The 8821-nt window shown below is 47.7% G+C and overlaps 1 pseudogene; it reads right to left on the reverse strand.

The window, feature by feature from the left end:
* Positions 1-525: 525 nt before the first annotated feature.
* Positions 526-1461, reverse strand: LOC141980626 (olfactory receptor 51G2-like; annotated as a pseudogene).
* Between the last annotated feature and the right edge of the window lie 7360 nt (positions 1462-8821).

The raw sequence follows: 8821 nt of genomic DNA on the forward strand, positions 1-8821 counted from the left end.
GGGCGGGTGTCCGTTCCCCTTCAATAGCCCCTGTCCCCAGCTGGTGCAGCACTCATGGGTCATGCTGCACCCAGAGCTCTCAGGAGGGGCCAGGGCTCCAACAGCAGAACAGCCCTACAGCTTTCACAATGGCCCTTGGATGTTGAGCCAGAGATGGGACAGTGACAGGCCTGGTATAATGGGAAACAACATCCACATCCCTTCTCTGTATTAATTATTGAGAGGAATTGTGAGGTCGGAGCACCACTAATATGGCTCTTTATAAGCCAACATCCCACCGATCCCCCGGCTCTCCACAAACAGTCACTTTGCAAATGCTGATGCCTGCCTTTGTCTCCCTCCCCCAGTGCCCTGTCCCCCCTCACCATCCCTGTCACCCCTCACCAGTCTTAGACCCCCATCTCAACCTCTTTCCAGAGTGGTGATCAGTAACTCACGTCATCTCAGATGTAAGGGTCCAGAGTGGAACAGGTGGCCCATGTTTTCATCTTACATGTCACTGGAGCCAGGTGGTGAACTGACCCTTCACTTGATGAACAGCCTGATTATCCTCACACTCAAGTGTTTGCTTTTCACGCTGTACACTATTGGGTTCATCAGCGGAGGGAGAAGCAGGGACATGTAGCCCAGGAGAATCTGAAGCAAGGGAGAAGAGCCCTTCCCAAATCTGTGTATCACAGACAAGCTGATCTCTGGTGTGTAGAAGAGCAGGAGGGCACAGAGATGGGAGACACAGGTGTTCAGGGCCCTCAGGCACTCCTCATGGGACGCGATGCTCAGCACTGTTTTGAGGATCGTCACATAAGAGAGGAAAATAAGCAGTGAGTCCAACCCCATCTGGAAGAGTTTAGTAAACAATCCATAGATGCTGTGGACTGTGATATCCGAACAAGCCATCTTCATGACCTCCTGGTACAGGCAGTAGGAATGGGAGAGGACATTGGCTTGACAGTATCAGAACCATTTCAGGAGAAAGGGAAGTGGAAGTATTAGGACCATCGCTCTTAGCACAGACACCAGTCCCATCTTGGCTATTCTCGGCAGGGTTAAGATGGAGGTATATCTCAGCGGGTTATGGATCGCAATGAAGCGGTCAAAGGCCATCAACAACAGCACAGAGGATTCAATGTATTGAAGCAAATGGATGAAGAAGGGCTGGGCTAAACAGGCATTGAGGCTGATCTCCCTTGAGTTAAACAAGTATATGCCCAGTATCGTCGGTATGGTGGTTATCGATAAGGCAAGGTCTGTGACGGCCAACATGGAAAGGAAAATGTACATAGGCTCATGGAGGGCTGGATCTGTTTTTATAATGAACAGAATGACTGAATTTCCTACTATTGAAATAACATACATGAAGCAGAAGGGGATAGAGATCCAGAGATGTGCGTCTCCATGACCGGGTAGCCCGGAGAGAAAGAATATTACAGATTTTAATTTGGTGTCATTGACAGGTGACATAATGTACTGGGCAGGTGTGAGGAGTTCTGAAATGTCCTTCCTAAAAGAAAAGTAAGACGAGATTAGATGATATTAGCAAGAAATTATTCTGCCCTCAGTGCATGTCTGCGGACTCCGAGAACTCAAGGTAGATAAGCAAAAACATACTGTTGGATTTACATGGTTCTGATTAGTCAGACTGGATCAGACTTGTAGTCCATCTGCCCCAGTAACCAGTGGCCATGTCCAGATGCTTCAGAGGAGGTGGAAGAAGCCCTGAAATAAGCAGTGATGAGATAAGCTGCTCCCAGGGAGTTTCCCTCTGACACCCACTAGTTAGACATATATTGTGGTGTAAAACCATTGTGACCTTAGAAGATACAAACATAAGAATGCCACACTGGGTGAGAGAAAAGGTCCATCTAGCCCAGGATCTTGCCTTCGACAGTGGCTTATGCCAGGTGCCCCAGAGGGAATGAACAGAACAGGCCATCATCAAGTGATCCATCGTCCATGAATTTATGTAGGTCTCTTTTGAACCCTGTTACACACTTCACACAGACAGCCTTTCTGGCCCTCCACTACTGAGTGTGGCCCCTTGTATCATGGCATGTGTGTAAATACATGGCAAGTACATGATAAAAACAGTCGTATTTATCTGTCCTGCACTGAAGCTATTTTTAAATGTGCTGTCATAAATATAAAGGGAAGCATAACCACCTTTCTGTATACAGTGCTATAAAATCCCTCCTGGCCAGAGGCAAAATCCTTTCACCTGTAAAGGGTTAAGAAGCTAAGGTAACCTTGCTGGCACCTGACCCAAAATGGCCAATGAGGGGACAAGATACTTTCATATCTGGATGGAGGGAACAAAGCTTTTGGTCTGTCCGTGTGATCCTTTTGCCGGGAATAGATCAGGAATGCAGCCTCACAATTCCTGTTAAGTTAGTAAGTAATCTAACTAGAAATGCCTTAGATTTCCTTTTGTTTAATGGCTGGTAAAATAAGTTGTGCTGAGGGAATGTATAGTCCTGTTTTTGCGTCTTTCTGTAACTTACAGTTTTGCCTGGAGGGATTCTCTATGTTTTGAATCTGATTACCCTGTAAGGTATTTACCATCCTGATTTTACAGAGGTGATTCTTTTACCTTTTCTTTAATTAAAATTCTTCTTTTAAGAACCTGATTGCTTTTTCATTGTTCTTAAGATCCAAGGGTTTGGGTCTGTGTTCACCTGTACCAATTGGTGAGGATTCTTATCAATCCTTCCCCAGGAAAGGGAGTGTAGGGCTTGGGGGGATATTTTGGGGGAAGACGTCTCCAAGTGGGCTCTTTCCCTGTTCTTTATTAAACGCTTGGTGGTGGAAGCATACGGTTCAAAGACAAGGCAAAGTTTGAAGCTTGGGGAAGTTTTTAACCTAAGCTGGTAGGAATAAGCTTAGGGGGTCTTTCCTGCGGGTCCCCACATCTGTACCCTAGAGTTCAGAGTGGGGAAGGAACCTTGACCTGTGTTTTATACCTTTATTATATGAATTCTTTTTTTCTCCACTGCTGACAGTCCACGTAATGCAACTGCCTCTTTCCAGCCTCTAGGATAAATTCTTAGGGTCAGGTCCTTAATTCAATAATAGTGATATCAACAGCTTCACGCCAGACTTTCATGTGTAAATTCAATCAGAACTGGGCTCTATTAACTCACCCTTACCAAAAGCTTCCAGTGATACACTCTGACCCCCAAGAATGCCTCCAAGAGAAGCAGAAGGGCTTTGCCTGGCCAATGTTGATGGAATCCAGAGACTTTGATCATCCTACAGGCTTCTCTTTATTCCCCCCGGGACCTCCATCCTCTCCCCATGCAACGGTCTGTAGATATTTGGAAAATTACAACCTGACATTGACAGTTATTTCAGCTGGGCAGCGGAGGAATTGACATCTCAAATGGGTCAATCCTGCAAACCCTGGTACTGCACTTATGTTCACTTGAGTGTACTAGTTACTTCAGCCACGGTGACTGGGCTCAATTACACACAACTACTCTACCACTCTCCTTCCCTGCACCTCAGCTAAACTCTTTGCTGAAACACAGACCAGCGATTCTGGTCTCTCATGGCTTTTTGGAAAGTCTTGCACAAGCCTTGCAGAGTTATTCAGTGCATGACTCTGAATGTAAGTGTTAGAAACAGCTTCTAGTCAGGTACCAGGAGACAGTATCACACAACTGTTCAGTGAACAAAGAGTTAATAGCACAAACCCATTGCAAACAGTATGTGGAGCACTTCTGAAACACTTTCTAAAGCCAAAGCCATTAAGCAGTAAAGTTACCCCTGCTCCTTCCTGCAGAGATTCTAACAACTCTGCTGCTGGCTTTCAATATACAGTCATGTCATGAAAGTTTGGTTTGTAATATTTGTATGAAAATGAATAGTTTTGGCATAACATTTACACTTCTGTACCTTAGTACACACATGTCAACCACAGGTGTTGAACCCGCTCAGACCTGCTCGGCAAGCAAAGTTGACACAAAGTGTGCTGTAGCCCAGGGCCCAGTCTGAGGGTGGGAGAATGGAGGGATTCCATCCCATGAGCAGGAAGGCTACAAGACCTGACATTTGGAACTCAGAGACCAGAGAGGGGGAAGAGATGCTGGTAGCCCTGTAACTATAGGGCAAAAATATGCCCTCTCGGACCCGTTACCACAAAGCAATGAACCTCTGAATTCCTGAGTTCACGATCAAGACAGAGAATAAAAGCTTTGCAAATGCATGTGCTGATTAAATTCCCAGGAGCAAATAAACCCAAGGCAATTTGGGAACTAGTCACTGACATTCCGTGGGGTCTCACTCAGCCAATGGCAGAATCGGGCCCAGAGCACAAGAAACCTCTAGAAATGGGACCCCTAGAGAAATCCTGACTCGGGGCATCAGGGTTTTAACACTCCAAGCTCCAGTATCTGTGTAACTTGAATAACGCACTGAGCACCGTGGGAACATGCAGAGGAGGGGTGCCCAAGCTACCTAGTGCTGCCTGTCCTCCTGCCCCTGTTACTGAGTCACCCTGACAGCCCAGCGGAGTTCGATGCGGTGGTACAGAACATCTTCACATTTGAACAGTCTGCAGCCTTTCCCCTTCACTTCATATTGTAAAGATAGAGAAACCTGCCAACGTACCCAATTCCTGTTAGAAGGGGAGCTCCTGACACCAGAGGTCGTCACCCTAAAGGACAAGGAGTTATTGGAGATGTCGCACAGGCAGCAGGCCGTATCTGTTCAGATAGGGAGGCCAGCTGTCTTTATGAAGCGTGCCTGCACATTCCCCTGGGGGCCACTTGCCCTCAGGGAATCTCAGCTGCTTGGCTTCCTGTGCACGAGCTTTAACCCCCAATGGCAAAGTGCAGGAGGCCAAATCACAGGGGATGTGCGGTGATGCTACTTAATTAGACTTTAGTGTCAGCTCTGCAGCAGGCTCTATTCCTGGAATCCGGGCTGGTCATCACTGTTCATATGGTTCTGATTAGTGACATGGCCACTTCGAGGGCGGCTGAATGGTAACAATGATGCCATCACAGCTGTGATCTTGCTGAAATAAAATAAAAGAGAGTAATAATATGGGGCCTGATTTCTCCCCGGCAGCCCCCTTTCCTGCATTACAAACCCAGGGTGCAGGCCAGACAAATGAAGGGAGATTCCACAAGGGTCCCCACATAGAAATTTCCCTCCATTTTTTCAGTAGGGGAGGACCCTTCCCTTCTCCATGAGGAACAAGGAATAAGGATGAGGATTTTGGAGGGGCGTGTGGGAGTCTCACGGGGATGCCGGGAGTTTCTGCACAGTCACCAGACCTGTGTTTTCAAGTCATTGCAAAGAATGGACTAACAGACACAGGAGCCTCATCTTAGACGGTCTGGCTGGCAGAAAGCAGTCTGAGGGCAAAGGTCAGCTTCACACCTTGACCCTGTAACACACTGAGCACAGAGCACTGTGGTGACAGGGCCCAGGCTCACACAGGTTTCAGCAAGAGCTGCTTCCACAAGAAAGGGGCAAACAGACGGAAAGATGCTCTCAGAGACACAGGGAAACAAGGCTGTGTCGAAGCAGGGGTGTAGTCATGGGTGGGCCTTGTGGGGCCAGGGCCCATCTATTTATCATTCAAGCCCAATCCACCAGCTTGGACTCCCGATTCCAGCTTGGTGCCCAGTTGTATCCCTGTCCAGCTGGTGAGGAGCGCTGATTCCCTGGTCTCTTGCCCCAGATGGGGGTGTGACTTGTGGGGGTGGGTTTGGGCCAGTAGTGGATCAGCCACTAGTCCTGAGCCAATGGTGTCACCCTGCTGGGCTCCAGTGGACAAAGATGAGGGGTTCAGGGTGTGGGAGGGGGCTGCGTGTTGAGGCAGGAGGTGGGTGTAGGAGAGGGTGAGGGCTCCAGTTGTGGGTGTGGGCTCTGGGGTGAGTGTGAGGATGAGGTGTTTGGAGTGCAGGAGGGGGCTCAGGGCTGGTGGTTGGTGTGGGGGTCTGGGAGGGAGTTAGGGTTCAGGAGCAGACCGGGGATTGGGGTGCAGGGCCTGGGCAGGAGTAAGAGTGCGCAACGGGGCTTAGGGCAGGGGTAGGGGGATGGGGTGCTCGGTACTGACCTGGGGCAGGTCCCGTTTGGTGGGGGGTGCAGGTGGGTCCACACGGCCCTGCGCTTGCCTGCAGGTACCAATCCCTGCAGCTTCGGAAGTAGCTTCCTGACACTTGCAGTGACACGGCTGTAGTCGGGAGGCGGGGGACGGCAGCTCCCTGTCGTTCTTTCCCATCTTCTGGGAAACAGAGGCTAGGGACTCCACACCTTCCCATCATGGCTAGTAGCCATGGATGGACCCCTCCCCCGTGAATGTATGCAGTTCTTTTTTTAACCTTGTTATAGTCTTGGCCTTCACAACATCCTCTGGCAAGGAGTTCCACAGGTTCACTGTGCATTGTGTGAAGAAATACTTCTTTTATTTGTTTTAAACCTACTGCCTATTATTTTCATTTTGTGGCCCTAGTTCTTGTGTTATGAGACGTAGTTGTCAAGGTTCCTTCCCCACTCTGAACTCTAGGGTACAGATGTGGGGACCTGCATTAAAACCTCCTAAGCTTACTTTTACCAGCTTAGGTTAAAACTTCCCCAAGGTATAAATTAATTTTACCCTTTGCCCTTGGATTTCCACTGCCACCACCAAACTTTATCTGGGTTCCTGAGAAAACGTAGTTTGGAGACGTCTTTCCCCCCCAAATCCTCCCAACCCTTGCACTCCACTTCCTGGGGAAGGTTTGGTAAAAATCCTCACCAATTTGCATAGGTGACCACAGACCCAAACCCTTGGATCTTAGAACAATGAAAAAGCATTCAGTTTTCTTACAAGAAGACTTTTAATAGAAGTAAAGGAATCACCTCTGTAAAATCAGGATGGTAGATACCTTACAGGGTAATAAGATTCAAAACATAGAGAATCCCTCTGGGCAAAACCTTAAGTTACAAAAAAGACACACAGACAAGAATATTCATTCTATTCAGCACAGCTGTTTTCTCAGCCATTTAAAGGAATCACAATCTAACACGTACCTAGCTAGATTACTTACTAAATTCTAAGGCTCCATTCCTGCTCTGTCCCCGGCAAAAGCAGCATACAGACAGACACAGACTCTTTGTTTTTCTCCCTCCTCCCAGCTTTTGAAAGTATCTTGTCTCCTCATTGGTCATTTTGGTCAGGTGCCAGTGAGGTTACCTTTAGCTTCTTAACCCTTTACAGGTGAGAGGATTTGTCCTCTGGCCAGGAGGGATTTTAAAGGGGTTTACCCTTCCCTTTATATTTATGACAGTAGTAAACAACACTTCCTTCTTTACTTTCTCCACACCAGTCATGACTTTACATACCTCAATCATATCTCCCCTTAGTTGTCTCTTCTCCAAGAGAAAAATATACGTTTCCAAGTTACATTCTTTTGGGAAGCCAAGGAGCTCTTGGGATCCATTTTAGTTTCCCCATGTCTCTGAGAGCATCTTCCAATCTGTTTACCTCTTTCTTGTGGAAGGAGCATTTGCTGAAACCTGTGTGAGCCTGGGACTCAACCATTGTTCCTCTCTGGGGCTGAATCATGTTTTCTCCTGATTCCACTGAAGGACAAATCCATTGGCCAGGCCACAGAGCAGGGTCATATTGGACAAGCAACTCCACATGAGCTCCCAGTGTGACTCAAAATGGGCTAATGTGACCAATATGGACATAGGCCTGGAAAGACATCCTGGGTCAGTGTGCCTGGTCCTCTCTTACGGCAGGTGACCCGGGCATATCATCCTGTGAATAAGCCTGTGTAAGCAGGGTCTGAGTGAGTTCTCCCCTGACAGCTATTCAGGAGGGGAGACACTTCAGGAGCAACCTTTATTTTCATAAACACACTTACTCTGCCTAGGTATCCAGCAGATAGAGTGGTGATGCTCAAAAAGATCAGCTTTGATTAGTGTTGGGTTACAAATCTCTGTAGTACTAAATGCATTAAGGGTGAAATGTTATCAATCTTATTGTTTTTATTGTATGAATAAAGGGGATCAGAACTGTGCTTAACCTGCCCCAAATGTGTGTGGGGGGGTACCCTTAGCTGAAAGTATCTTCCTAAGCCAGGGGCTCGAAAACCAGATTCCTGTGAGGGTAAAAGGGGTGGGGACAGGTGTCCTAGCCAGGATGTGTGGACTCTCCCTAAGGGTTCCAGGTCTGGTTTAATGTGTTCCTACCCACTGTTCAAAGATAGAGCTAAATAGGGTCCATTAGGAGCCTTTTGTTATTTTCAGTGATCATATGAGAACTGAAATCACTGGTGGTGGGAGGGCATTTCTGCCTGGCCTGCTAAAAGTTGAAAATCACTAAAAGCTGACAATGACTAAGAGACTGACCTTCCAAGATCAAAGCAGAGATACTGGTGGCAGTAGAAGGGAAGTACCAGTCGTCCAGTGGAGAGGAACTGCGTCTGGCGGGATGGCCAGCCAGAGCAAGTGCTCAGTTGGCAGAGCAAGCAAGGTGCCTTCTTCCCCAGGTGAGAGATGAACTCACACATATGCACCTCTCAACCCTGTATCCTCGCTGACCAAGGATGACCTCAGTGAGTGGGGTGAGGTGAGGGAGAAGAGAGGGGCACAGTAAAGGAACTTTTTGTTGTAGAATGCAAGCATATGAGGCAGAAGCCACTGCCCCACACACTCTGTCCTGCTCACAGTTTTATGTGTATGACTCCTGCTTGTGACATTTTCCCTAATTAAGATTGGATAACTTCCCTCCTTTAATTAAAAGTTACTTTCCTACACTCAGAGTTTGTGCTTGTGAGTGGAGAAGTATTGCCTTTCAGAGGCACCAAGGGGTGGCGTGTAATTT

This window comes from Natator depressus, chromosome 1 (genome assembly GCF_965152275.1).
Source record: "Natator depressus isolate rNatDep1 chromosome 1, rNatDep2.hap1, whole genome shotgun sequence".
In the NCBI taxonomy this organism is placed as follows: Eukaryota; Metazoa; Chordata; order Testudines; family Cheloniidae; genus Natator; species Natator depressus.